The sequence below is a fragment of the Porites lutea genome, chromosome 14, assembly GCF_958299795.1.
Source record: "Porites lutea chromosome 14, jaPorLute2.1, whole genome shotgun sequence".
NCBI lineage: Eukaryota > Metazoa > Cnidaria > Anthozoa > Scleractinia > Poritidae > Porites > Porites lutea.
This window is the reverse complement of record NC_133214.1, coordinates 2,305,258-2,330,807: the sequence shown is the minus strand read 5'-3', so window position 1 is coordinate 2,330,807 and position 25,550 is coordinate 2,305,258. Positions and strand designations below refer to the sequence as shown.

At 36.3% G+C, this 25,550-nt stretch overlaps 2 long non-coding RNA genes across 3 annotated transcripts; one reads left to right on the top strand and one right to left on the bottom strand.

Moving 5' to 3' along the window:
• Positions 1 to 1,532: 1,532 nt before the first annotated feature.
• On the top strand, positions 1,533 to 3,720 carry LOC140924401 (uncharacterized). 2 transcript variants are annotated; one of them, XR_012164274.1, is made up of 3 exons: positions 1,533 to 2,279; positions 2,704 to 2,818; positions 3,702 to 3,720. It is a non-coding gene; the product is annotated as an uncharacterized lncRNA (long non-coding RNA). The 2 variants fall into 2 exon arrangements; XR_012164273.1 differs by lacking the exon at positions 3,702 to 3,720 and adding an exon at positions 3,257 to 3,275.
• Positions 3,721 to 18,425: 14,705 nt separating this feature from the next.
• On the bottom strand, positions 18,426 to 20,991 carry LOC140924106 (uncharacterized). Its single transcript, XR_012164198.1, has 3 exons — positions 20,879 to 20,991; positions 19,184 to 19,307; positions 18,426 to 18,755 (listed from the first exon to the last, which is right to left on the bottom strand). It is a non-coding gene; the product is annotated as an uncharacterized lncRNA (long non-coding RNA).
• Between the last annotated feature and the right edge of the window lie 4,559 nt (positions 20,992 to 25,550).

The window sequence follows — 25,550 nt, the reverse complement described above, 5'->3', positions numbered from 1 at the left end:
GATTGCATACTGGAAAACTTGAAAGAAGTACGTAAGAAGTATGTAAGAAAAAAACGAAACTTATTTAACCTTGTTAAACACAAATGAGGCCATAAAAAGTAGTATGTCTGTGAAGACTCTTTAACTATCCTGATCTCGTCGGGGTCCTTCCGATTTTGCTCAAAAATCCCGAATCTCGATCAATATGCGTTAAGGATAGGAAAATTTCAGATTTTGACAGTTGTTCTGAAATTTTCAAATGAATTCTTATGATACTCCTACAATGACACCACACAGAGTATACTTAGCTGAAAATGATATCCAGAGCAATTTCAAAAACCGCACAACTTGTATAAAATAAAATTGACTACTTCTACGCGAAGTCACACCAGTAAAAATAAGCATAAAAAGGACAATTGATTTAGAGAACATTTTGGACAGAATTTGTCCTCTCAGAACACTAGAAATGGCATTTCAGAGCACTAAGATTTCAAAATTTTCTGGGGGAGCATGCCCCCAGACCCCGGCCCCCTAGTGGTTGGCCCCTTCACTGCTCGCCTGATTCATCAGTGATTGAAAGACAAAAAAATACGATTTTATATACTTAAAAAGTTTGACAGTCTTTCTGTGTTAACATGATACCCTCTAAACGAAAAAATAACGAAGGTTAGATAATTAACAGGTTACATAATTAACAAGAAGCTGCAAAAAATCTCTAATCAAAATTTTAATTATAATTGTTAAAAAAAATTTGGGAAGTTAAACATTTATGGGGAATGCCACCGAAAAATTCGGGAGGGTCGACGAAATTTCCGGGAGGACATAAAGTTATTCATAGGACTGCCCAAACAGCCTTTGTTAGAGTTGTCACCCCCCTTTGGGATTTATGACTGCATATTCGAACTGAAAACTACATGTGTTATCCACAGTTTTCTTGCTTTTATTATAAACTATCCAAAACAAAGCAACAGGTTTGGGCAACATATCTTCAAGTCATACAGGATTGCATTTATCTAATTGCCAGTCCTCTGTGTGTAATCTTCCATCAGTCTATCATTTCTGGTGTCTTTCCAGTTGAATGGAAACTATCAAAGTTATACCTTTGCTCACATGTGCTTTAAACATGGCAAACGCTTTAATTTAATCTACTATCATTTTATTTCGATTGTTCCAGTCGTAGCTAAAGTTTTCAAGAAAATCCTTTACAACCAACTCTATAGTTATATTACAGAATATTACCTTATTTCGAGTTGTCAGTCAGGTTTTAGATCACTTCATTCTACTGCTGCCACTTTGCTTGAAGCTACAGACAACTGGGCATACAATTAATATTGATCAAGGCAATAAAGGTCTTAAGATAAGAAAGCTTTTGACATCATCTATCACAATATTCTCTTATCAAAGTTGAATTTCTATGGTATTGATGCTGTTTCACATACCGGTAGCTGGTTTATATCTTGCTTAGATTGTTGATTGATCAAATTGTTTATACTCAATCCAAAGGTAGGGTGAAAGACTGTAAAGCTTTAAAAAAAACTTCCCTCCCCTGGTGCTGTGCCTTGTCGTGGCGGGGAGGCTTGCGTGCCCTTGTGACCCTGAGAGCTATGATGGCGGGAGCTTATGCTCCTGGCATGTTAGACTATGCCAGATTGCTCTATGGACAAAGGGCCAGACTAAACAGCACCCTGGTGCTCCAGGCTGGAGCACCACATTAGGCACAAGATGATCAGCTGAAGACTGAGCTACAGACGCAGCAACAAAGCTCCACCACTCTCATTGAACAGGCAACCAAGTAATTAAACACACGTGAGGAATGGTGGATATTCGATACCTCTACTCAGTCATTACTCATACTGACTGTTCCTCTTCACTTGTTGTGATCATGGATCCACAACTGCATCCCTGATGCCTGCCCCATACATTCCAGATATCTGACTGGAAACTTGTGGAAGATACTACTTGTATGAAATTGGATTCCTTATGGTGGCTGGATGCTTGTGTATGGCCGGATTCCAATGAAAGCTGAACTTGTGGATATGGTGTAGTGGTGTTTGGCTGATGAACTGTTTCGGCAGAAACCAGTGTCACTGGGGGTGGGTTGACCTTTGGAATGATAAGGATTTACTAGGATCGGAGATCCCAGACCACTTGGATCTTGGTAGATCAATTCGTTTGATCTATCATGATCCGAGTGATCTCAGACCACTTATCCTCATTCAGATCGTCTCAAAGAGCCCACTCTTAATAATCTACATGCCATGAGAGATCAGCAAACATAGAACCGGTCAACCTATAAACCAGTAAGTATGGAAACCAGAAACTCATACTAACTGTTCTTCCCTATTTGTAGTGTTCAACTACAAAGGCATCCCTTGTGCTTGCCCTTATTGCTGTGGTGTGGACCTGGTAAAGCCAGGATACCCAAATAAGTTGGTACTCAAACTGACCGTTTCTCTACTCCTGTTGTGACTGTTGTCACTGCATGACCATTTACCTGTCTTTCTTTTGATTATGGCTATCATTATCACTCTTGCACAAATCCTTGAAGGAACACAGTTTGCAGCAGTCAAGATACAGCATATTTATAAGTGGGATTAAGAGACTCTTGATCAATGGCAGCTGTTGTTTTTTCAAATTCAGTACACTTTATGCCATGAAACATTGATTTGAATTTAAATATTGACTCTTTGTACTTGTTATCATATTTCATATATCATTTCTTAGAAGGAGTGTGGTGGCAAGATTTCTCGCCTGTCATGTGGAAGAAAGCAGAGCTGGCATGGAGGCCGAGCTGCTGTTGATTTTTCCCTCCACCATGTACCCTGGATTTGTTGATCAGGTATGTGACTTAATTCAAGTTTTTGGATTAATAACTGTCTAATACCTTTCCTTGAGAATTAACATTACGTGGTTTTCAATTTGAAAAGGCACAAAGAATAAAAAGAGTGACTTGTTAAACAAGTAATTGGTGATACATTGTGATGCTGATTGCTCTCAGCTGGACCTCCTAAACACCTGATTTGATAAAAGTAGCTTCTTTTTTTTCATTTTATCATCTAAAAAAGTCGATTTTGAGATCTCTGGACCTGCTAAACACCTGATTTGATAAAAATACTATTTATCATCTAAAAAAGCCAATTTTGAGCTCTCTGGACCTCCTAAACACCTGATTTAATAACACGCCCACTCAGTCAGTTCTCATACTGACTGTTCCTCTTTACTTGTTGTTATCATGGATCCACAACTGCATCCCTGATGCCTGCCCCATGCATTCCAGATATCTGACTGGAAACTTGTGGAAGATACTACTTGTATGAAACTGGATTCTTTATCGTGGCTGGATGCTTGTGTATGACCGGATTCCAATGAAAGCTGAACTTGTGGAAGGTGTAGTGGTGTTATGTGGCCGATGAACTGTTTCGGCAGAAGCCGGTGTCACTTAATCTACATAACACAAGAGATCAGAGATCATAGAACCGGTCAACCAATAAACCAGTAAGTATGGAAACCAGAAACTCATACTAACTGTTCTTCCCTATATTTTATCATCTGTTTATCATCTAAAAACATCGAAAAAAGCCAATTTTGAGCTCTCTGGACCTCCTAAACACCTGATTTAGTAACACATCCACTCAGTCAGTTCTCATACTGACTGTTCCTCTTCACTTATTGTGATCATGGATATACAACTGCGTCCCTGATGCCTGCCCCATGCATTCCAGATATCTGACTGGAAACTTGTGGAAGATACTACTTGTATGAAACTGGATTCTTTATGGTGGCTGGATGCTTGTGTTTGACCGGATTCCAATGAAAGCTGAACTTGTGGAAGGTGTAGTGGTGTTATGTGGCCGATGAACTGTTTCGGCAGAAACCGGTGTCACTTAATCTACATAACACAAGAGATCAGAGATCATAGAACCGGTCAACCAATAAACCAGTAAGTATGGAAACCAGAAACTCATACTAACTGTTCTTCCCTATATTTTATCATCTGTTTATCATCTAAAAACATCGAAAAGAGCCAATTTTGAGCTCTCTGGACCTCCTAAACACCTGATTTAGTAACACATCCACTCAGTCAGTTCTCATGCTGACTGTTCCTCTTCACTTATTGTGATCATGGATCCACAACTGCATCCCTGATGCCTGCCCCATGCCTTCCAGATATCTGACTGGAAACTTGTGGAAGATACTACTTGTATGAAACTGGATTCTTTATAGTGGCTGGATGCTTGTGTTTGACCGGATTCCAATGAAAGCGGAACTTGTGGAAGGTGTAGTGGTGTTATGTGGCCGATGAACTGTTTCGGCAGAAGCCGGTGTCACTTAATCTACATAACACAAGAGATCAGAGATCATAGAACCGGTCAACCAATAAACCAGCAAGTATGGAAACCAGAAACTCATACTAACTGTTCTTCCCTATATTTTATCATCTGTTTATCATCTAAAAACATCGAAAAAAGCCAATTTTGAGCTCTCTGGACCTCCTAAACACCTGATTTAGTAACACATCCACTCAGTCAGTTCTCATACTGACTGTTCCTCTTCACTTATTGTGATCATGGATCCACAACTGCATCCCTGATGCCTGCCCCATACATTCCAGATATCTGACTGGAAACTTGTGGAAGATACTACTTGTATGAAATTGGACTCCTTACGGTGGCTGGATGCTTGTGTATGACCGGATTCCAATGAAAGCTGAACTTGTGGAAGGTGTAGTGGTGTTATGTGGCCGATGAACTGTTTCGGCAGAAGCCGGTGTCACTTAATCTACATAACACAAGAGATCAGAGATCATAGAACCGGTCAACCAATAAACCAGTAAGTATGGTAACCAGAAACTCATACTAACTGTTCTTCCCTATATTTTATCATCTGTTTATCATCTAAAAACATCGAAAAAAGCCAATTTTGAGCTCTCTGGACCTCCTAAACACCTGATTTAGTAACACATCCACTCAGTCAGTTCTCATACTGACTGTTCCTCTTCACTTATTGTGATCATGGATCCACAACTGCATCCCTGATACCTGCCCCATACATTCCAGATATCTGACTGGAAACTTGTGGAAGATACTACTTGTATGAAATTGGACTCCTTACGGTGGCTGGATGCTTGTGTATGACCGGATTCCAATGAAAGCTGAACTTGTGGAAGGTGTAGTGGTGTTATGTGGCCGATGAACTGTTTCGGCAGAAACCGGTGTCACTTAATCTACATAACACAAGAGATCAGAGATCATAGAACCGGTCAACCAATAAACCAGTAAGTATGGTAACCAGAAACTCATACTAACTGTTCTTCCCTATTTATGATCTGTTTATCATCTAAAAAAGCCAATTTTGAAATCTCTGGACCTCCTAAACACCTAATTTAATAACACGTCCACTCAGTCAGTTCTTATACTGACTGTTCCTCTTCACTTATTGTGATCATGGATCCACAACTGCATCCCTGATGCCTACCCTATACATTCCAGATATCTGACTGGAAACTTGTGGAAGGTACTACTTGTATGGATTTGGATTCCTTATGGTGGCTGGATGCTTGTGTATGACCGGATTCCAATGAAAGCTGAACTTGTGGAAGGTGTAGTGGTGTTATGTGGCCGATGAACTGTTTCGGCAGAAGCCGGTGTCACTTAATCTACATAACACAAGAGATCAGAGATCATAGAATCAGTCAACCAATAAACCAGTAAGTATGGAAACCAGAAACTCGTACTAACTGTTCTTCCCTATTTGTAGTGTTCAACTACAAAGGCATCCCTTGTGCTTGCCCTTATTGCTGTGGTGTGGACCTGGTAAAGCCAGGATATCCAAATAAGTTGGTGCTCAAACTGACCGTTTCTCTACTCCTGTTGTGACTGTGGTCACTGCATGACCATTTACCTGTCTTTATTTGATTATGGCTATCATTATCACTCTTGCACAAATCGTTGAGTGAACACAGTTTCTACAGCAGTCAACATACTGCAGATTTATAAGTGGGATTAAGGGACTCTTGATCAATGGCGGTTTCTTGTGATATATGTTTTGTCAATTTTATTGCACTTTATGCAATGAAACATTGACTTGAATTTAAATAGTGGCTCTTTGTTCTTGCTATCATATTTTATATCTTTCAGTTAGAAGGAGTGTGCTGGCAAACTTTCTCGTCTGTCATGACGATGAGAGCAGAGCTGGCATGGAGGCCGAGCCATCCTGTACACTGGATTTGTCGATCAGGTATGTGACTTAATTCAATTTTTTGGATTAATAACTGTCTTATACCTTTCCTTGAGAATTAACATTACGTGATTTTAAGTTGAAAAAAGCACAGCATAACAAGAGTGACTTGTTTAACAAGTATTTGGTGATACATTGTGATGCTGATTTTATCAAACTTGTCATTTCAGGTCTTGATCTGCCGAACCTGTCGGACATTATTCTGCCACATCACTTTTAATTGGAGTTACCTCACCTGATAATTGAATACAAAGACAGAAAATCCTGCCAAGTTTCCATTTTACCGAATTCTTTTGGTGGAATCTACCTTGTGCTGGCCAGAGCAGCTTTCAGAGAAGGATGTTTTAGTAGGTGAACGGAGTTCATATCGCCAGAAATCCTCAGACGGGACACTATAATTTTAAAGTTAAACGATGTACCAAGTACGAGAGAAACATGAAAAGAGTTCAAGATCCATAAAAGTTTGAAGGATTCATTGAATCAAGCAAATAGGCCAACGTACTGATGCAGCATCTAAATTACAACAGGGGCACCCAACGAGAATATAGTTCAAAACCACTTAAACATAGCATTGTTAAGCGTGTTTTAGTATTTAAACGGTGAATATGGGCATATTTTTATCCCCTATAAATTTTTCATCTGTTCGGATTTCCTAGCTGAAAGTCTAGTGATCCGAAAATTATAGGGATCACAACTTACCTGTTCGAAAATTTCAGCCAGAAAAAAGGCTCCCGAAAATTCTAGGTGACCTTTTTAGTGTAAAAATCCGTCAAGAAAATGGGCAATTTTACCATTTTTTAGATGTTCGAAAATCCTAGGAGAGGCAGGCAAGCAAGTAATTTTACAACAAATGTTCCGAAAACTCTAGATCTCAAATCGTCTTCCGAACAGATATTTTTCCGAAAATTGTCGTTGGGTGCCCCTGCTACAACACAAGTTGTTATTTGCTGCGGTTCTAAGAATAGCAGCAAATTATCTCTTTCACGGTTCCAACATATTGATAGCTGTCATGGAGACTCGAGTATAAAAAGGCGGGATTTTACTGAGGTGATCATTCTAAGCTGACATCGCTGCATGAGTTTCGTTTGTCAATGCTTTTTTCTCTTTGTTTCATTTGAATTGATTGTAGTTCGTCGTTGATGTACTCATAATTTTGTATTCTAGTTCAACCTCTCTCCCTCGAGGTTCCTGTTAGGTGTCTGGCTCTGCTTTCGGGAGGGTCCAGGTTTCCTCCTCCGCTAAGGGGGTTTTTCCTGACGGGCAGCAGACACTATATCATTTTTATTACATTATCGATCAAACAACTTTACTTAGAGCTTGTTACATTTTTGCTGGTTCACTACCTTTGCAGTACTTAAGTGTTTTATTTGTATAAATAAACGGGGACTTATGTTCGCATTACGCTGGGCTTTTATTCAGTGCAGCAGGGAGTTTTTCTATTTTTATTTTCACTGTTCACCGTTTCAACAATAGGGAATAGGGAAAACCCAACAAACAACAAAAGTTAAAAGAAATTACAATCCGACTACCTAAAAACGACAACAGCAATGAACGAACGTTGATTGTATACAATCAGTCACTTATATTTACTTAAATACAAGATTTACAATTCTTTCAATTTCTTGGTATTTGACCGTCAGGGGAAAGGAAACAATCGATATCAAGAGCTGTATTAAGAGCTATCTGTAAGAAGTTCCATTTTTTTAATATAATAGATAGATATAATTTTTCAATATAATAGATCTTGAATTAACTAGGCATAGAAAATTTGCAAAATTAGGCGATATTTCATCCATTTTGGCTTGCCAAATATGAAACCGCGCTAACAGGAGACAATAGTTTAATTGACACGAGTATTCTGTAGAATGAGGCTCCTGTCTCAAGCCCAGTGCAGTAATGTTCAGTAAGTTGTATTTACCGATTAACGGAACAGCGTTTTGAAACTAGGAAGTCAGTTACACTTTTTCAAAATGACGATGTAACATGGCAAGACCAAAAAAGATGAATTAGCGTCTCTGAGGAATGTTGCAAAAGGGACAGTTGTCATTTACTTTTCGTCCTGTTTTAAGTAAGAAGTCATTGGTTAGTATGCGCCTAGTTATAGTTTAAATTGGAACTCTATCAGTTTGGTTCTTTTCCTACACCATTGCGCCATAAGATAGGCAAGTTCCCAATAGGCCACCTGCACTAAGAGGTCACGTGACCAATGCTTCCTTCAAACAATGAGTTGGAATCCTGCTGATGCCAAAAATTGACAGAGCACATAAAAATTATCTTGCACCCGAAATTTGAGAGGAAAAGCATTTAAGGGCGATATTTTATGGCACTTTGATTTTTCAACAAAGTGGTATGATTTGTATTGGCCGCCATGTTAGAGGGCATACTCTTGCCCTCCAACATGGCGGCCAAAACTACTTTTTGCTTACATCTTGTAAAACTGTTGATAGTTACGTTTAGATGTGCTGTAAACGTTACCACATCATTTTTTCAACATTTTCCTTAAAGTTTAAGTGCAAAATTTTTGTTCAGAAAGAGGTAATTCGTAATTTTCAAAATCACATTTTCAGGTGACCAGCCACGAACTTACTCATTTTAAGAAAATGTTGCGGGTTTGAAAAACAAAATCACTTTTATTTTGTTTAGGATATGACTCGCTAATCGTTTTTCGAAGGCAAAATCATATAACTTTCATTTTCATAAAAACGATGTCACATGACTTCTTAGTGCAAATGGCCTATTAATTGTTCTTTCTTCGTCTGAGAAATTACAGTCTTAAAGCCATTTTAGTTGGCTTTTATGTGGGGTTAAACTTTTGGTTCTGATCAGTTTTTGGTAAATTAATGGACCTGTCTTTTCCCTCCTAACAAGACGAAGAGAAATTTCTTATCTCCAAGCGGCCATGTAATGTTCTATTTATTACATAAACACCATTGAAATACCAAACCATTTCCTTTAACAATTTTTTGGTGTGAAAGGCGCGATTTATTATCTAGCCATAGCAACGGTGATATTTTTAGATGTGAATTTTGACATGTGAATATATCAAGTTTTCGCGGGAAAGTTCACCTGGTATTTCATTGGTGTTTATAAAATATAATAAGAGTGGTATCATCAGCGTATTGGCTTATCTTAACTTCGTCAATACCTAGAGAAAAACCTCTTATGCTCTTATTGTTTCGGACGGTCTTGGCCAAGACCTCCGCAGCAAGAATAAACAAGTGTGGGAAATGGGGAGGTGGTCTAAGAGACTTACTAACATTTTTTAGTTTTCTTTGGCTCAAGATATCTGTCGGCTATTTTCTCATTATAAAATGTGGACCGCTAAATAATAATGCCATTTTCTTATTACGATAATCTTTTTGTAAGTTTCTCTCATATTTATAGCTGGATTAATAAACTAAAAGTAAATGTGCTTTGGTTATAAGATTTTTTTTCAGAGGGTAACACAATCCTTGTTTGGACATCGGGATATAACCATAGGAAGAACCTACAAATTTTAAAAAGTTCCAAAGGCGTTAACACATGATTTTGGTAAAAAATTTGGAAAATTTTTCCCTTTTCACTTTTGCTCAAGAAAGGCCTAAATTGTTTTGATGTTCCTGATATAAAATACGCCTTCCCAAGCTATAAAGATATACTTTTGAAAGAAATCGCTATTTTGGATTTATTACAAAGGGGTTAAACCATGATTTTGGTCCCAAAATTGGAAAACTCCTCTCTTCATTTTTCCCCAAAATATACTTTTAAATAATGTTTGGTTATATTCTTGATATAAAATAAGCATTTTCTTGCTATAAAAATATCTTCTTTAAGTCACCATTTTGGATTTTTTGCAAAGGGGTTAAACCATGATTTTAGTCGAAAAAATTGGAAAATTCCTGAAAACACCTGATTTGATATCAACAGCTGTTTTCAATCTAAAATAGACGATTTTGGGCTCTCTGGACCTCCTAAACACCTGATTTCATAAAAACAGCTGTTTTCTACCTAAGATTGCCGATTTTTTCTAAGATTGCTGATTTTAAGCTCTCTGGACCTCCTAAACAACTGATTTCATAAAAATAAAGTGCGGTTTTTCATCTAACATTGCGGATTTTGAGCTCTATGGACCTCCTAACCACCTGATTTTATAAAAACAGCTGTTTTCCATCTAAAATAGCCCACTAAGAGCTCTCTGGACCTCCTGAACACCTGATTTTATAAAAACAGCTGTTTTCCATTTAAGATTGCCGATTTCGAGCTCTCTGGACCTCCCAAACACCTGATTTTATAAAAACAGCTGTTTTCCATTTAAGATTGCCGATTTTGAGCTCTCTGGACCTCCTAAATACCTGATTTTATAAAACAGCTGTTTTCCATTTAAGATTGCTGATTTTAAGCTCCCTGGACCTCCTAAACACCTGATTTCATAAAAAATAGCGGTTTTTCATCTAAGATTGCCGATTTTGAGCTCTATGGACCTCCTAAACACCTGATTTTATAAAAACAGCTCTTTTCGATCTAAAATGGCCGATTTTGAGCTCTCTGGACCTCCTCAACACCTGATTTCATAAAAACAGCTCATCCACAAACGCCGATTTTGAGCTCTATGGACCTCTTAAGAACCTGTTTTTGTAAAAATAGCCGATTTTAAGCTCTCTGGACCTCCTAAATACCTAATTCTATAAAAACAGCTGTTTTCCATCTAAAATAACCCATTTCAAGAACTCTGGACGTCCTAAACAACTGATTTCATAAAAACAGCTGTTTCCCATCTAAAAATCATTCACTCATTGATTCTTTTATTCATTTCTTTTCCGATTGACCACGTAACAAAACAGCAACAATAAATTAATAATGCTTTATTAAAAAAGATAATACACACTCTTCTAAAAAACTATTTACAAAATAAAAACTAAATTTACAAAATTTGCATTCCGTCAAAATAATTCACGATAAAAAAGAGACTATTTCCGAAAATCGCATTTTTCCCAAAGGGGTTAACCTATGCTTTTGGTCAAAAAAGTAATTTTTTATTTATTTGTTTTCCGTCAAAATAAGACTAGAAATAATGTTCAATAATGTTCTAGATAGAAAAGAAACCTTTTTTGGCCATAAAAAAAAATTCAATCTTTCAAAGTCCCAAAAATCGCATTTTTCCAAAGGGGTTAACCCATGCTTTTGGTCCAAAAATGTAGTTTTTTTCTTTATTTGTTTTCCCTCAAAGTAAGACTAGAAATAATGTTCAATAATGTTCTAGATAAAAAAGAAACCTTTTTCGGCCATAAAAAATTTAGTCTTTCAAAGACCCAAAAATCGCATTTTTCCAAAGGGGTTAACCCATGCTTTTCGCCAAAAACTGTAGTTTTTTTCTCTATTTGTTTTCCCTCAAAATAAGACTAGAAATAATGTTTAATAATGTTCTAGATAGAAAAGAAACCTTTTTTGGCCATAAAAACTTCACTCTCTCAAAGTCCCAAAAATCGCATTTTTTGAGAGGGGTTAACCCATGCTTTTGGTCAAAAACTGTAATTTTTTTCTTTATTTGTTTTCCCTCAAAATAAGACTAGAAATAATGTTTAATAATGTTCTAGATAGAAAAGAAACCTTTTTTGGCCATAAAAACTTCACTCTCTCAAAGTCCCAAAAATCGCATTTTTTGAGAGGGGTTAACCCATGCTTTTGGTCAAAAACTGTAATTTTTTTCTTTATTTGTTTTCCCTCAAAATAAGACTAGAAATAATGTTTAATAATGTTCTAGATAGAAAAGAAACCTTTTTTGGCCATAAAAACTTCACTCTCTCAAAGTCCCAAAAATCGCATTTTTTGAGAGGGGTTAATCCATGCTTTTGGTCAAAAACTGTAATTTTTTTCTTTATTTGTTTTCCCTCAAAATAAGACTAGAAATAATGTTTAATAATGTTCTAGATAGAAAAGAAACCTTTTTTGGCCATAAAAACTTCACTCTCTCAAAGTCCCAAAAATCGCATTTTTTGAGAGGGGTTAACCCATGCTTTTGGTCAAAAACTGTAATTTTTTTCTTTATTTGTTTTCCCTCAAAATAAGACTAGAAATAATGTTTAATAATGTTCTAGATAGAAAAGAAAACTTTTTTGGCCGTAAAAACTTCAATCTCTCAAAGCCCCAAAAATCGCATATTTCGAAAGGGGTTAACCCATGTTTTTGATCGAAAAATGTAACTTTTTTCTTTATTTATTTTTCCTCAAAATAAGACTATAAATAATGTTTAATAATGTTCTAGATAGAAAAGAAACCTTTTTTGGCCGTAAAAACTTCAATCTCTCAAAGCCCCAAAAATCGCATATTTCCAAAGGGGTTAACCCATGTTTATGATCGAAAAATGTAACTTTTTTCTTTATTTACTTTTCCTCAAAATAAGACTAGAAATAACGTTTAATAATGTTCTAGATAGAAAAGAAAGCTTTTTTGGCCGTAAAAACTTCAATCTCTCAAAGTCCCAAAAATCGCATGTTTTCAAAGGGGTTAACCCATGCTTTTGGTCAAAAAATGTAATTTTTTTCTTTATTTGTTTTCCCTCAAAATAAGACTATAAATAATGTTTAATAATATTCTAGATAGAAAAGAAACCTTTTTTGGCCGTAAAAACTTCAATCTCTCAAAGCCCCAAAAATCGCATATTTCGAAAGGGGTTAACCCATGTTTTTGATCGAAAAATGTAACTTTTTTCTTTAATTGTTTTCCCTCAAAATAAGACTAGAAATAATGTTCAATAATGTTCGCATTTTTTCAAAGGGGTTAACCCATGCTTTTGGTCTTTATTTATTTTTCTTCAAATTAAGACTAGAAATAATGTTTAATAATGTTCTAGATAGAAAAGAAACCTTTTTTGGCCATAAAAACTTCACTCTCTCAAAGTCCCAAAAATCGCATGTTTTCAAAGGGGTTAACCCATGCTTTTGGTCAAAAAATGTAATTTTTTTCTTTATTTGTTTTCCCTCAAAATAAGACTAGAAATAATGTTTAATAATGTTCTAGATAGAAAAGAAACCTTTTTTGGCCGTAAAAACTTCAATCTCTCAAAGCCCCAAAAATCGCATATTTCCAAAGGGGTTAACCCATGTTTTTGATCGAAAAATGTAACTTTTTTCTTTATTTATTTTTCCTCAAAATAAGACTAGAAATAACGTTTAATAATGTTCTAGATAGAAAAGAAAGCTTTTTTGACAATAAAAACTTCAATCTTTTAAAGTAGCAAAAATCGCATTTTTTTAAAGGGGTTAACCCATGCTTTTGGTCAAAAACTGTAATTTTTTTCTTTATTTGTTTTCCCTCAAAGTAAGACTAGAAATAATGTTCAATGTTCTAGATAGAAAATAAACATTTTTGGCCATAAAACATTAAGTCTTCCAAAGACCCAAAAATCGCATTTTTCCAAAGGGGTTAACCCATGCTTTTGGTCAAAAACTGTAATTTTTTTCTTTATTTATTTTTCCACAAAATAAGACTAGAAATAATGTTTAATAATGTTCTAGATAGAAAATAAACCTTTTTTGGCCATAAAAAATTTAGTCTTTCAAAGACCCAAAAATCGCATTTTTTCAAAGGGGTTAACCCATGCTTTTGGTCAAAAAATGTGATTTTTTTCTTTATTTATTTTTCCTCAAAATAAGACTAGAAATAATGTTTAATAATGTTCTAGATAGAAAAGAAAGCTCTTTTGGAAATAAAAACTTCAATCTTTTAAAGTCGCAAAAATCGTTTTTTTTGAAAGGGGTTAACCCATGCTTTTGGTCAAAAACTGTAATTTTTTTCTTTATTTGTTTTCCCTCAAAGTAAGACTAGAAATAATGTTCAATAATGTTCTAGATAGAAAATAAACATTTTTGGTCATAAAAAATTTAGTCTTCCAAAGACCCAAAAATCGCATTTTTCCTATTTGGCCCCGTTTTTTACCTTTTTCCGAGACTGAGTCAAAAAATGTAATTTTTTTCTTTATTTGTTTTCCCTCAAAATAAGACTAGAAAAAATTCCATCTCTCAAAGTCCCAAAAGCCGCATTTTTCCAAAGTGGTGAACCCATGCTTTTGGTCAAAAACTGTAATTTATTTCTTTATTTGTTTTCCCTCAAAGTAAGACTAGAAATAATGTTCAATGTTCTAGATAGAAAAGAAATCTTTTTTCAATCTTTTTCAGTTCCAAAAATCGCATTTTTCCGAAGGGGTTAACGCATGCTTTTGGTCAAAAAATGTAGACCAAAAACAAAGAAAGATCAATTTTAATTTTTCAACTTAAACCATGGATTAACCCCTTTGGAAAAATCACTAGTATGTGACTCTGTGAAATGGACATTTTTATAGTCTGGAAAGACTTTCTTTCGATCTAGAACATCAACAAACATTAATTCTAGGTATGTGTTGACCAAAACCAAAGAAAGATCAAATTTTGAATTTTCAACTCAACCATGAGTTAACCCCTTGGGAAAAATCGTTAATATGGCAACTCTGTAAAATGGACGTTCTTCTTAGTCTGGAAAGCCTTTCTTTCTATGTAGAACATCAGAAAACAATATTTCTAGGTCTATTTTGTCCAAAAACAAGCAAAGATCAAATTTTAATTTTTCAACTTAAACCATGGGTTAACCCCTACTATGGTGACTCTGGAAAATGGACATTTTTATAGTCTGGAAAGCCTTGTCTTTTATTTAGAACATCAGCAAACAATATTTGTAGCTCTATTTTGACCAAAAACAAAGAAAAGTCAGATTTCAAATTTTCAGCTTAAACCATGGGTTAACCCCTTTGGAAAAATCACTAATACGACGACTCTGTACAATAGACATTTTTAGAGTCTGGAAAGCCTTTCCTTCTATCAAGAACATCATTAAACAATGTTTCTAGCTCTATTTTGACCAAAAACAAAGAAATATCAAATTTCAATTTTTTGACTTAAACCATGGATTAACCCCTTTGGAAAAATCACTAATATGGCAACTCTGTAAAATGGACATTCTTCTTAGTCTGGAAAGCCTTTCTTTTTATCCAGCACATCAGAAAGCAATATTTGTAGGTCTATTTTGATCAAAAGCAAAGAAAGATCAAATTTCATTTTTCAACTTAAACCATGGGTTAACCCCTTTGAAAAATCACTAGTATGGTATCTGTGTAAAATGGACATTTTTTAGTCTGGAAAACCTTTCTTTCCATCTAGAACACCAGCAAACAATATTTCTTGGTCAATTTTGACCAAAAACAAAGAAAGATCAAATTTCAATTTTTCAATGTAAACCAGGGGGAACCCGTTCGGAAAAATCACTAATATGGCAATTCTGTAATAATTATGGAGATTCGTCTGGTCTGGAAAGCCTTTGTTTCTATCTAGAACATCAGCAAACAATATTTCTAGGTCTATTTTACCCTCTTTTGACGAAAAACAAGTACAGGTCAAATTCGAAATTTTCAACTTGAACCACAGTTAACCCAAGAGCCATTATGGGCCAGAGAGGGTTCTTAAGGCGTCGGCCAGGATATGTTAATTTCACTAAAGTTTGTTTAGAGGTTGTAATTACATGGAAGTCCAAACTATAAAACTAGAGGATACAACAGTTCGACCAAAAGCAGACGTCTGTGGTCAGTCAGGATTCAGGATTTCAAATCTCCACCTAATAATTTTAGCTCCAATTATGCACATCTTCACTTTGACCTGGATGGACTCAATAAAAGTCAAAGCCTACAAAGCCCAGTGTTGTGGTCGATCTTAAACAACAACACTAGAGACAATGAAGGAAAAAGGTTAGAAATCTCAGAATAAAATGTGCTCAACCATCACCTGTAGAAATAAAAAGAAACTAGAAAGTTAGAAATTATAGGTTTTTGCTTTCAAAAGAATCTCAATGAGAGGGGTATCTTATGGTTATTATATCTCCAGAATGAGTTTCCAATTTGAAAAGTACCAAAATTGGGAGTGGTATCCCTATGTTTCTCTGCTCCCTGATTTATTGTGTAAATTCGGTTTGAGTGTCAGCAGTTTACGCAAAATACGTTTCAATGCCTATACACCCCGTCAAATTTCCACAAAAATCAGTTCCCAAACAAACCAGGATTCCCGTTGTCCACATTAATAATTTTGGATTGGTATCCCTACGTTTCTCTGTTAACTGATTTATTGTGTAAATTCGGTTTGAGTGTCAGCGGTTTACGCAAAATACGTTTCAACGCCTATACACTCCGTCGAATTTCCACAAAAAATCAGTTCCCAAACAAACCAGGATTCCCGTTGTCCACATTAATAATTTTGGATTGGTATCCCTACGTTTCTCTGTTAACTGATTTACTGTGTAAATTCGGTTTGAGTGTCAGCAGTTTACGCAAAATACGTTTCAACACCTATACACCCCTTTGAATTTCCACAAAAAAATCAATTCCCAAAGAAACCAGGATTCCCCTTGTCTGTGCTGATAATTTTAGATCAGAGTAAAGTGGACCTCCTTCTCTTTAAAAAAGGAAAGCGGAAAAATAGAATCATGGTCAATAGAGTTTGCTTGGCAATCCCAAAACTTCCTACTATCACCTGTAGAGATAGGAACAAACTAAGAAGTTAGCATAAGGTTACAATTTGAAAAGCACCTGAATTAGCATGGTATCCCTACGTTTCTCTGTTCCCTGATTTATTGTGTAAATTCGGTTTGAGTGTCAGCGGTTTACGCAAAATACGTTTCAACGCCTATACACCCTATCAAATTTCCACAAAAAATCAGTTCCCAAACAAACCAGGATTCCCATTGTCCACGTTAATAATTCTGGATTGGTATCCCTACGTTTCTCTGTTAACTGATTTATTGTGGAAATTCCGTTTGAGTGTCAGCGGTTTACGCAAAATACGTTTCAACACCTATACACCCCGTCGAATTTCCACAAAAAATCAGTTCCCAAACAAACCAGGATTCCCATTGTCCACGTTAATAATTTGGATTGGTATCCCTACGTTTCTCTGTTAACTGATTTATTGTGTAAATTCGGTTTGAGTGTCAGCGGTTTACGCAAAATACGTTTCAACACCTATACACCCCTTCAAATTTCCACAAAAAAATCAATTCCCAAAGAAACCAGGATTCCCATTGTCCACTCTGATAATTTTAGATCGGTGTAAAGTGGACCTCCTTCTCTTTAAAAAAGGAAAGCGGAAAAATAGAATCATGGTCGATAGAGTTTGCTTGGCAATCCCAAAGCGTCCTACCATCACCTGTAGAGATAGGAACAAACTAAGAAGTTAGCATAAGGTTACAATTTGAAAAGCACCTGAATTAGCATGGTATCCCTACGTTTCTCTGTTCCCTGATTTATTGTGTAAATTCGGTTTGAGTGTCAGCGGTTTACGCAAAATACGTTTCAACGCCTATACACCCCGTCGAATTTCCACAAAAAATCAGTTCCCAAACAAACCAAGATTCCCATTGTCCAAGTTAATAATTCTGGATTGGTATCCCTACGCAGGGTGCAAAGAAAATCATTTTTACAGCTCGCCATTTGGGCAAGCTGAAGCTAACATTTACTAGCCCAAGTGTCATTTCAACTAGCCCCAAAAGCTTTTTGAAGCAGAAGTGATCTCACAGTTCTTCTGTTATTCGAATTCCTAAAGGAAGATCACTTGCCCGTCGGGCAAGTTAAAAACAGAATTCACTAGCCCGATAGCAAAATCCACTAGCCCGATAGCAAAATCCACTAGCCCTGGGCTATCGGACACTACCTTCTTTGTACATTGCTACGTTTCTCTGTTACCTGATTTATTGTGTAAATTCGGTTGGAGTGTCAGCAGTTTACGCAAAATACGTTTCAACACCTATACACCCCATTGAATTTCCACAAAAAATCAGTTCCCAAACAAACCAGGATTCCCGTTGTCCACGTTAATAATTTTGGATTGGTATCCCTACGTTTCTCTGTTAACTGATTTATTGTGTAAATTCGGTTTGAGTGTCAGCGGTTTACGCAAAATACGTTTCAACACCTATACACCCCTTCGAATTTCCACAAAAAAATCAATTCCCAAAGAAACCAGGATTCCCATTGTCCGCTCTGATAATTTTAGATTGGAGTAAAGTGGACCTCCTTCTCTTTAAAAAAAGAAAGCGGAAAAAATAGAATCGTGGTCAATAGAGTTTTCTTGGCAATCCCAAAGCGTGCTACCATCACCTGTAGAGATAGAAAGAAACTAAAATGTTAGCATAAGGTTCCAATTTGAAAAGCACCCGAATTAGCGTGGTATCCCTACATTTTCTGTTCCCTGATTTATTGTGTAATATCGGTTTGAGTGTCAGTGGTTTACGCAAAATACGTCTCAACGCCTATACACTCAGTCAAATTTCCACAAAAAAATCAGTTCCTAAACAAACCAGGACTCTCATTGTCTGCATTGATAATTTTAGATTGGGGTATAAAGCTAAAAAGGCCAGAAATCTAGGAATCTGAAGACCTGCAAACTCAAAGCACTCACTTGTTGATGCCGAGAGTGAAATTCCTGCTAAGACCTCCCAGGAATAGAAGCTTTGATATCAATTCCCGCAGTTTGGCAGCGACAGGAACTCTGAAATAATAACGAAAAGTTGATTGTATTGGTGTTGGTGTTTTTTTTGTTAAAATAGATGCTAATCGGGGTTTAAAGGATTTTCTGTAGCAGTCGATGATTTTTCACTCCAGAGATAATTGTCTGTTGCATCATTTCCTACGCAGTACTAACAATGTACATGGCAGATAATACTGAGATCAGTATTAGGTATGTAAGTTTACTTAATTACACATTCTACCCTCTACACGATCTGCTACACAAATTACCCACGACTTGCTCCATGCAGGGTTCACAGCATAATCAGTAGAGCAACAGCAGATCCAACTTGGAGATCGTCCGTGGGTGCGAATCATGCCGAGGTCAAAACACTTTCTCTTTGCCTTGTGTGGTCCCCAAATTCCCTTTACTTGGCGTAACGTTTATTGGGGCTTCCGGGTTGAACCTACCAGAAGTTGGAAAGTTATTAGTTCCTTCCATCCCTGTCAAGCTTTCTCATATGGACATCTCGGTTGAAATCTGATACAACTTTCAACTGGACATGTATCATTTCCCTTTCCCAGCATTTTACTCCTACAAAAAAAGACAGTATAACATGAACGTTATCCTGGAGAATTAATGGTTACCAAAATCAGTAGTACTGTTTACTGAATCAGTAGCCAATATGAGATTTGCATTTGTCTTTTTTATAACAAGGTTGCTTTGCTTGAAGAATTTTAAAACTCTTTTATCCCTCTACGGCCTCCCTTTGGCAAGTGTAATGTGTAGTTGCAGAAAATATCCATAATCCCTCACAAAGGGCAATGGAAATTCCGAGGGGAGGGGAGGGGGGTGTCAAAAAGGAGGCAATTTCCAAGGGAGTCGGGGGTTGCTTACAGAGGTCTTTTTCCAGGGGGGTTTGAGTAAGATCGGTCAGTTAATAATAAATAGCAGGTTCTCTGTTGAGAATGCTACCAGTTATTTACTGTTACCAGTGTTTCAAAACAAGTATTATTGTTAGCACTGATTTTGTTTTACCTACGGTCGGCTAAATGCTTTTTTCAATAATTTAATTCAATAATAATTTCTTTAATACAATAATTGTCATCGGCTCATGAATAAACCTTCAGGTGTTGTTTAGCCTGCGAGCAAGTTATCCAAGTTAGGCGAAGCGAGCTTTGCGAGAGAGAACGCGCGAGCGAGGGGCGGTGCAATCTCGCTAGGCTCACTTCACTTGCCCAATTAGAAGAGCATGTTCATAAGCTAGCGGTTGCTTTATAACACCATTGATTCACCGTAATTTGGTTGTATTCTAAGCCTTCTTGAAACCAATCTAACTAAAATGAAGTAATGAAACTTCACGTGGTGTTTAGTTTGAATGTAACTTGTTGTTTTGTAGATGACATCTTTCGTGTAGTCCGTAGTATAAGGTTTCGCCTGTATGGCTTATCATTAGGTAAGGACATCCTTGAGAATATTAACCACCTTATTAACATGAATGATATGATCTTTTCACATTTTCTTGCAGAAAAAATTAATAATTAATTTTTTTCTGCATAAAAAAACATAGTGCAACAAATACAACATTTTTGACACAAATATACTTCCCAGAGGGTACTCAACCAAATTCCAGAGGGTGGGGGACTATAACAAGCAACCCCTACAGTGTAAAATGGAAATTCCAGGGGGGGGGGGGGGTGGGGGAACAAAAGTAAAAGTTCCCTCCATGGGGGGTATGGATATTTTTCCTGGAACTGCACAATAATAGATGTGTTCAGTATTTTACTGACTGCTTCAGTGTACGTGGTGTCTTGAGTGATGGCTTCTTGGAAGGTTCCTTTGGATGTGCATGTATATGTGGTAGTTATTTTTTTTATCTCAGGTAATTTTTATTTTACAGCTTCATTAGCAACATTACTATACCCAAAAACAAAAGAAAAACAAAATTTACCTGAGATATATAAAAAATTAACTACAACAAATACATAAATTAGTTTACATGTATTTCACTGTTTATTAAAGAGTGAATGGTTTTAAAACATTTGCATCATGCATTCTGCTTGGTATTGAGGCAACAACAACAAATTTGTCTTCAAGATAACAGAATAGTTATGTAGTAACAGCTGTGGGGGGAGGGGGGGGGGGTCTCTTGCATTGTTACCTACCTGTTCAGATGATTAAGGCAAGCTTTCGGTTCAGGTTTTCATGCCCCCAGGTGGCCTCTGAGAATTACAATGAGTGCTTTATGTTCAATTTGCCATCCACAGACATTTTTCTGTAAAATTAAATGTGTTTTACTACCAGACAATAACTTCTACTTACACTGCAGTAGTAAGTTACAATGACTAACAGTACTATAATAATATAATACGTTTTAAGGCAACTTAGGTTTCTGTGTTGCATTTGTTCTGTTTATCAAGAGAATTACTGTAGCTGATTGATTTGTTGCTAAAAATAATACTATTAATTGTTTGAAAGTTGGTTATCCAGGGAAGGAAAAAAATTAAAACCCACTTGTCCAGTGGACAATAAAATTTCAATTTTTAATTAACCCCCTCTTAGTAATATTACTTGCACAAAGGTAACACAATGCCTTTTCATCTGTACAAAGTAATGCGGTTCTAACTACATTGTTGTCAATATTAAGTCATACCTGTAAATATTTTGAGCAAAATTAAAAGATTAATAATTTAATGAGGGTAATTGCACAGTGGAACCACAGGTAATCCAGGCTCACTATTTGTGTCACATATGGGTTTCATCTAGCACAAGTAAATATGGACTACATACAGGGCAAAGTTTAGGTCTGGAAATTTGTTAGAAATGGAAATAAAAATCAACAAAACTTACCATGTGGCGAGTTGTTGTTGTCCTTTATATGCACATGAAGTTTCGGGAAAAATAGTCTCCTTCATCTTTCCTACATAGTATAGTGACAAGGTAGGAGGCTGACAACAACGTTGGGACTCCGATCAACCCCAAACAAGCACGATTTTTTTTTTCGTGAAAATCGAATCCAGTTGACAACTGGTCCAATTAAAAGATGGCACTGAGCTCGAGGTGCCTGGTGACAAGATTAAGTATAATAATTAAGTTCCCATGGAGGGAAGGGTGCAGTCAGATGCTGAGTGGTACTCCCTCCCCTCCATGGAGACTCATTATACTCGTCACCAGGCATCCCGAGCTCAGTTAGACCAGTTGTGATTCTAATGGCTTCTGGCTGTCATTTTAATAGGTAAACATATAAGTTCTACAGAAACTACTGGCTTTGCATTGCTAGCTGGAGTCAGGTTTTAGAGAAATTCATGTTCCACGAGCCTGGTGTGTTTATTAAGCAACTGGATTCGCTTTTCGCGAAAAAAATCATGCTGGTTTGGGGTCCATCAGAGCCCCAGCGCTGCCGTCAGCAACCTACCTTGTCACTATACTATGTAGAAAAGATGAAGGAGACTATTTTTTCCGAAACTTCGTGTGCATACAAAGGACAACAACAACTCACCATTGATTTTTATTTCCATTTTCTAACAAATTTCCAAACCTAAACTTCGCCCCATATGCTCTCTCATGAATCTCAAAGATATTTTCTCTAAAAATAAACCTGCTTAATAAACGTGAGCACAATTACTTGCACCACACACACTGTGCATGTTTTACTAAGGAATAGTGAAAAAAGCTCGACGGATGGTTTTTACCATTTCACCTCACATATGTGTAAGGCACATGGGGAAAATGAGCAAAGAAAGACAAAAATTGGTAAAAAATAAGAAGGTAAAAACAATGCTTGAAAACTTATTTCACTGCAATGATTACAAGCTCAAAACCTTTTAATTTTATAGCACGTTTACCCCATAAGGGAAAGTTCATTTAATACGCCAAGGGGGGGGGATGAAGATACTGAAACTCGAAGCTTGAAATTTTAGCAGCCCCCCTCGCTAGCGGTTCAATTTTTTAGGAGCCCCCTCCTTGGTAGTCGAAAAAATTTCAGAGCCCCCCTCCCCCCCTCCTCCTTCAATTCCTTTGCTCCCCTGAAAAAAGATCGCTAGACTGTATTAAATATATTTACTGTTATTGTCTTTAATGGTTTATACTATGACAAACTTGAGATACAGTTGTGATACAATTTTCTGAGGGATATTTGGGATGAACAAGAGTGTATATAATAATTACTGAGACTACAATTGTTATATCTTTAAACCACGTGATATAGCTGAGTTGCACAGGTCATTAAATTGTTGAGTTGAAAACCATCCGATCTGTATGATGATGTCATGTGTTGGTTTTGAAGTATACAAATTTTCGGAGCCCACCCTCCTATCGCAACAATTTTTTCAGAGCCCCCCCTTCAGGTGTCTAAAAATTTTGGGAGCCCCCCCTCAATATCTTCAGCTCCCCCCCGCCCCCTTGTCATATTAAATGAACTTTCCCTAAGCTTAATTAATTTAACCATTAAATATGATGTCGCATTCGTTTGGCTTTTGTCTTTGTTAGTCAAATGCCAGTTTAGACCTCTTACTTTAACCTTACCTGCTTACATGGCCCAGGTAGTTGTCGCTCTGTGGCTAAACTGGACACAGAATTAACGTGAAGTACTGAAAAAGCAAATAACAAATAACTTATGTTGAAAAACTGTCCCGTTTCTCAAACCCCACATGAAACATTTCAAGTGTTAAACCGTTTTTGCGGTTAATTAAGCACCTTTTTTAATTGTGCGTTTCCCTTTTGAAGGGTAGACCTGTATCCCTACAAAAACCTCTGTAAAAAATACGAAACCTTTTCCATCCACCCACTTCTCCGCCATGTTTGCTTGTTCTTGGTTTGTACCACGTGTACGGCGTTTTCACAGGATCTCTTCGTTTGGACCACGTGACCCGAGACGCTCTGACCGAGAGTTAGCCGAGAGCCGGCCGAGAGTTTCACGACAAGGATACTACAACACCTCCCAAAGGTTTATGTCCCAAAAGGTGAAAAAAGGAGGGAGGGGTAGAATACCATGACAAAAATTAATCTTTGCCTAGCATGAGGTTGTAAGGCTGTCACATACGGCGTTTTTCTGGTATGTGAGTTTGTCTTCTGAGAACTCTCGCAAACACAACGGTAGTAAGCCGCAAAATACGTCGAGCAAGATTTCCCCTGCAGAAGTCAACTTATCGTACTCTTTAATATCCATGGACAAAACATAACTGAAAAGTGGAAACGCAACAAAGATTACTAACTCGAGCCCTGAATAGAGCTGAACACTGCTTAACTGAAGTATATATAATATTGCGTTTTAGCCTGGGTCCAGGCTCAGCATTGTCGGAAAAAGCTCGCTCGCCGATAATTTTCCTTTTTGCTATTTGACCCCGTTTTTTACCTTTTTCCCAGATTGAGTCAAAAAATGTAATTTTTCTGTTTTGGTTTTCCCTCAAAATAACACTAGAATCGCATTTTTCCAAAGGGGTTAACCCATGCTTTTGGTCAAAAAATGTAATTTTTTTCTTTATTTGTTTTCCCTAAAAATAAGACTAGAAATAATGTTTAATAATGTTCTAGATAGAAAAGAAACCTTTTTGGCCATAAAAAAATTCCATCTTTCAAAGTCCTAAAAATCGCATTTTTCCAAAGGGGTTAACCCATGCTTTTGGTCAAAGAATGTAATTTTTTTCTTTATTTGTTATCCTCAAAATAAGACCAGAAATAATGTTTAATAATGTTCTAGATAGAAAAGAAACCTTTTTTGGCCATAAAAACGTCAATCTCTCAAAGTCCCAGAAATCGCATTTTTCCAAAGGGGTTAAAAAAAGAAGAAAAACAAGCCTTTGTAGACTGCAAAGTGGTTATTTTAAAAGAGTCCAAAAATTTTTTTATTTTCGCAAAGGGGTTAACCCACGATTTTGGTCAAAAATTTGAAATTTCTTGCAGGTGTTTTTTACTATAAAATAGGCCTGATATACTGTTTAAAAATGTTTTAAAAGAAGAACAAGCTTTTCTAGTCTACAAACTGCTCATTTTAAAAAAGTCGAAAAATTTGCATTTTTCCAAAGGGGTTAACCCACGATTTTGTTCAAAAATTTGAAATTCCTTGCATGTGTAGTGTTCTGTTGAATTGGCCAGGATATGCTGTTGAACAATGTTTGAGAGAGAAAACAAGTCTTTCTGGACTATAAGAAAAAAATTAACATTTTTTACCATACTCATGGATTAACCCTTTTGAAAATTTTCAAACTCACCATTATAAGAAATCGATATTTTCAGTCTTGAAAGGCTTCTTTTCTATTTAAAACATATCTAAAGGCTTCTTTACTATATTAAAGAACTCTAAATATTTTCGCTCGGTCTAGTTTGCCCAAAAACGAACAATGAAAAAATTCAACATTTTTGACCAAAATGATGGGTTAACCTCTTTGCAAAAATTTAAATTCGGTGACTATACAAAATCGATATTTTTATAGTCTAGAAAGACTTTTATTCTTTTTAAAACATATCTAAACATTTTGCTAGGTCTTTTTTGCCCCGAAACAAACAATGAAAGAATTCAACATTTGTGACCAAAATCCTGGGTTAACACCTTTGAAAAATTCAAAATTTAGCGACTTTATAAAATTGGTATGTTTTTGTAGTCTAGAAAGGCTTTTTTCTAACTTAAAGAACTCTAAACATTTTTTCTAGGTCTAGTTTGCCCAAAAACAAACGATGACAAAATTCAATATTTTTGACCAAAATGATGGGTTAAACCTTTTGCGAAAATTTTAAATTCGGTGACTATACAAAATCGACATTTTTATAGTCTAAAAAGTCTTCTTTTCTATTTAAAACATATCTAAACATTTTGCTTGGTCTTTTTTGCCCTGAAATAAA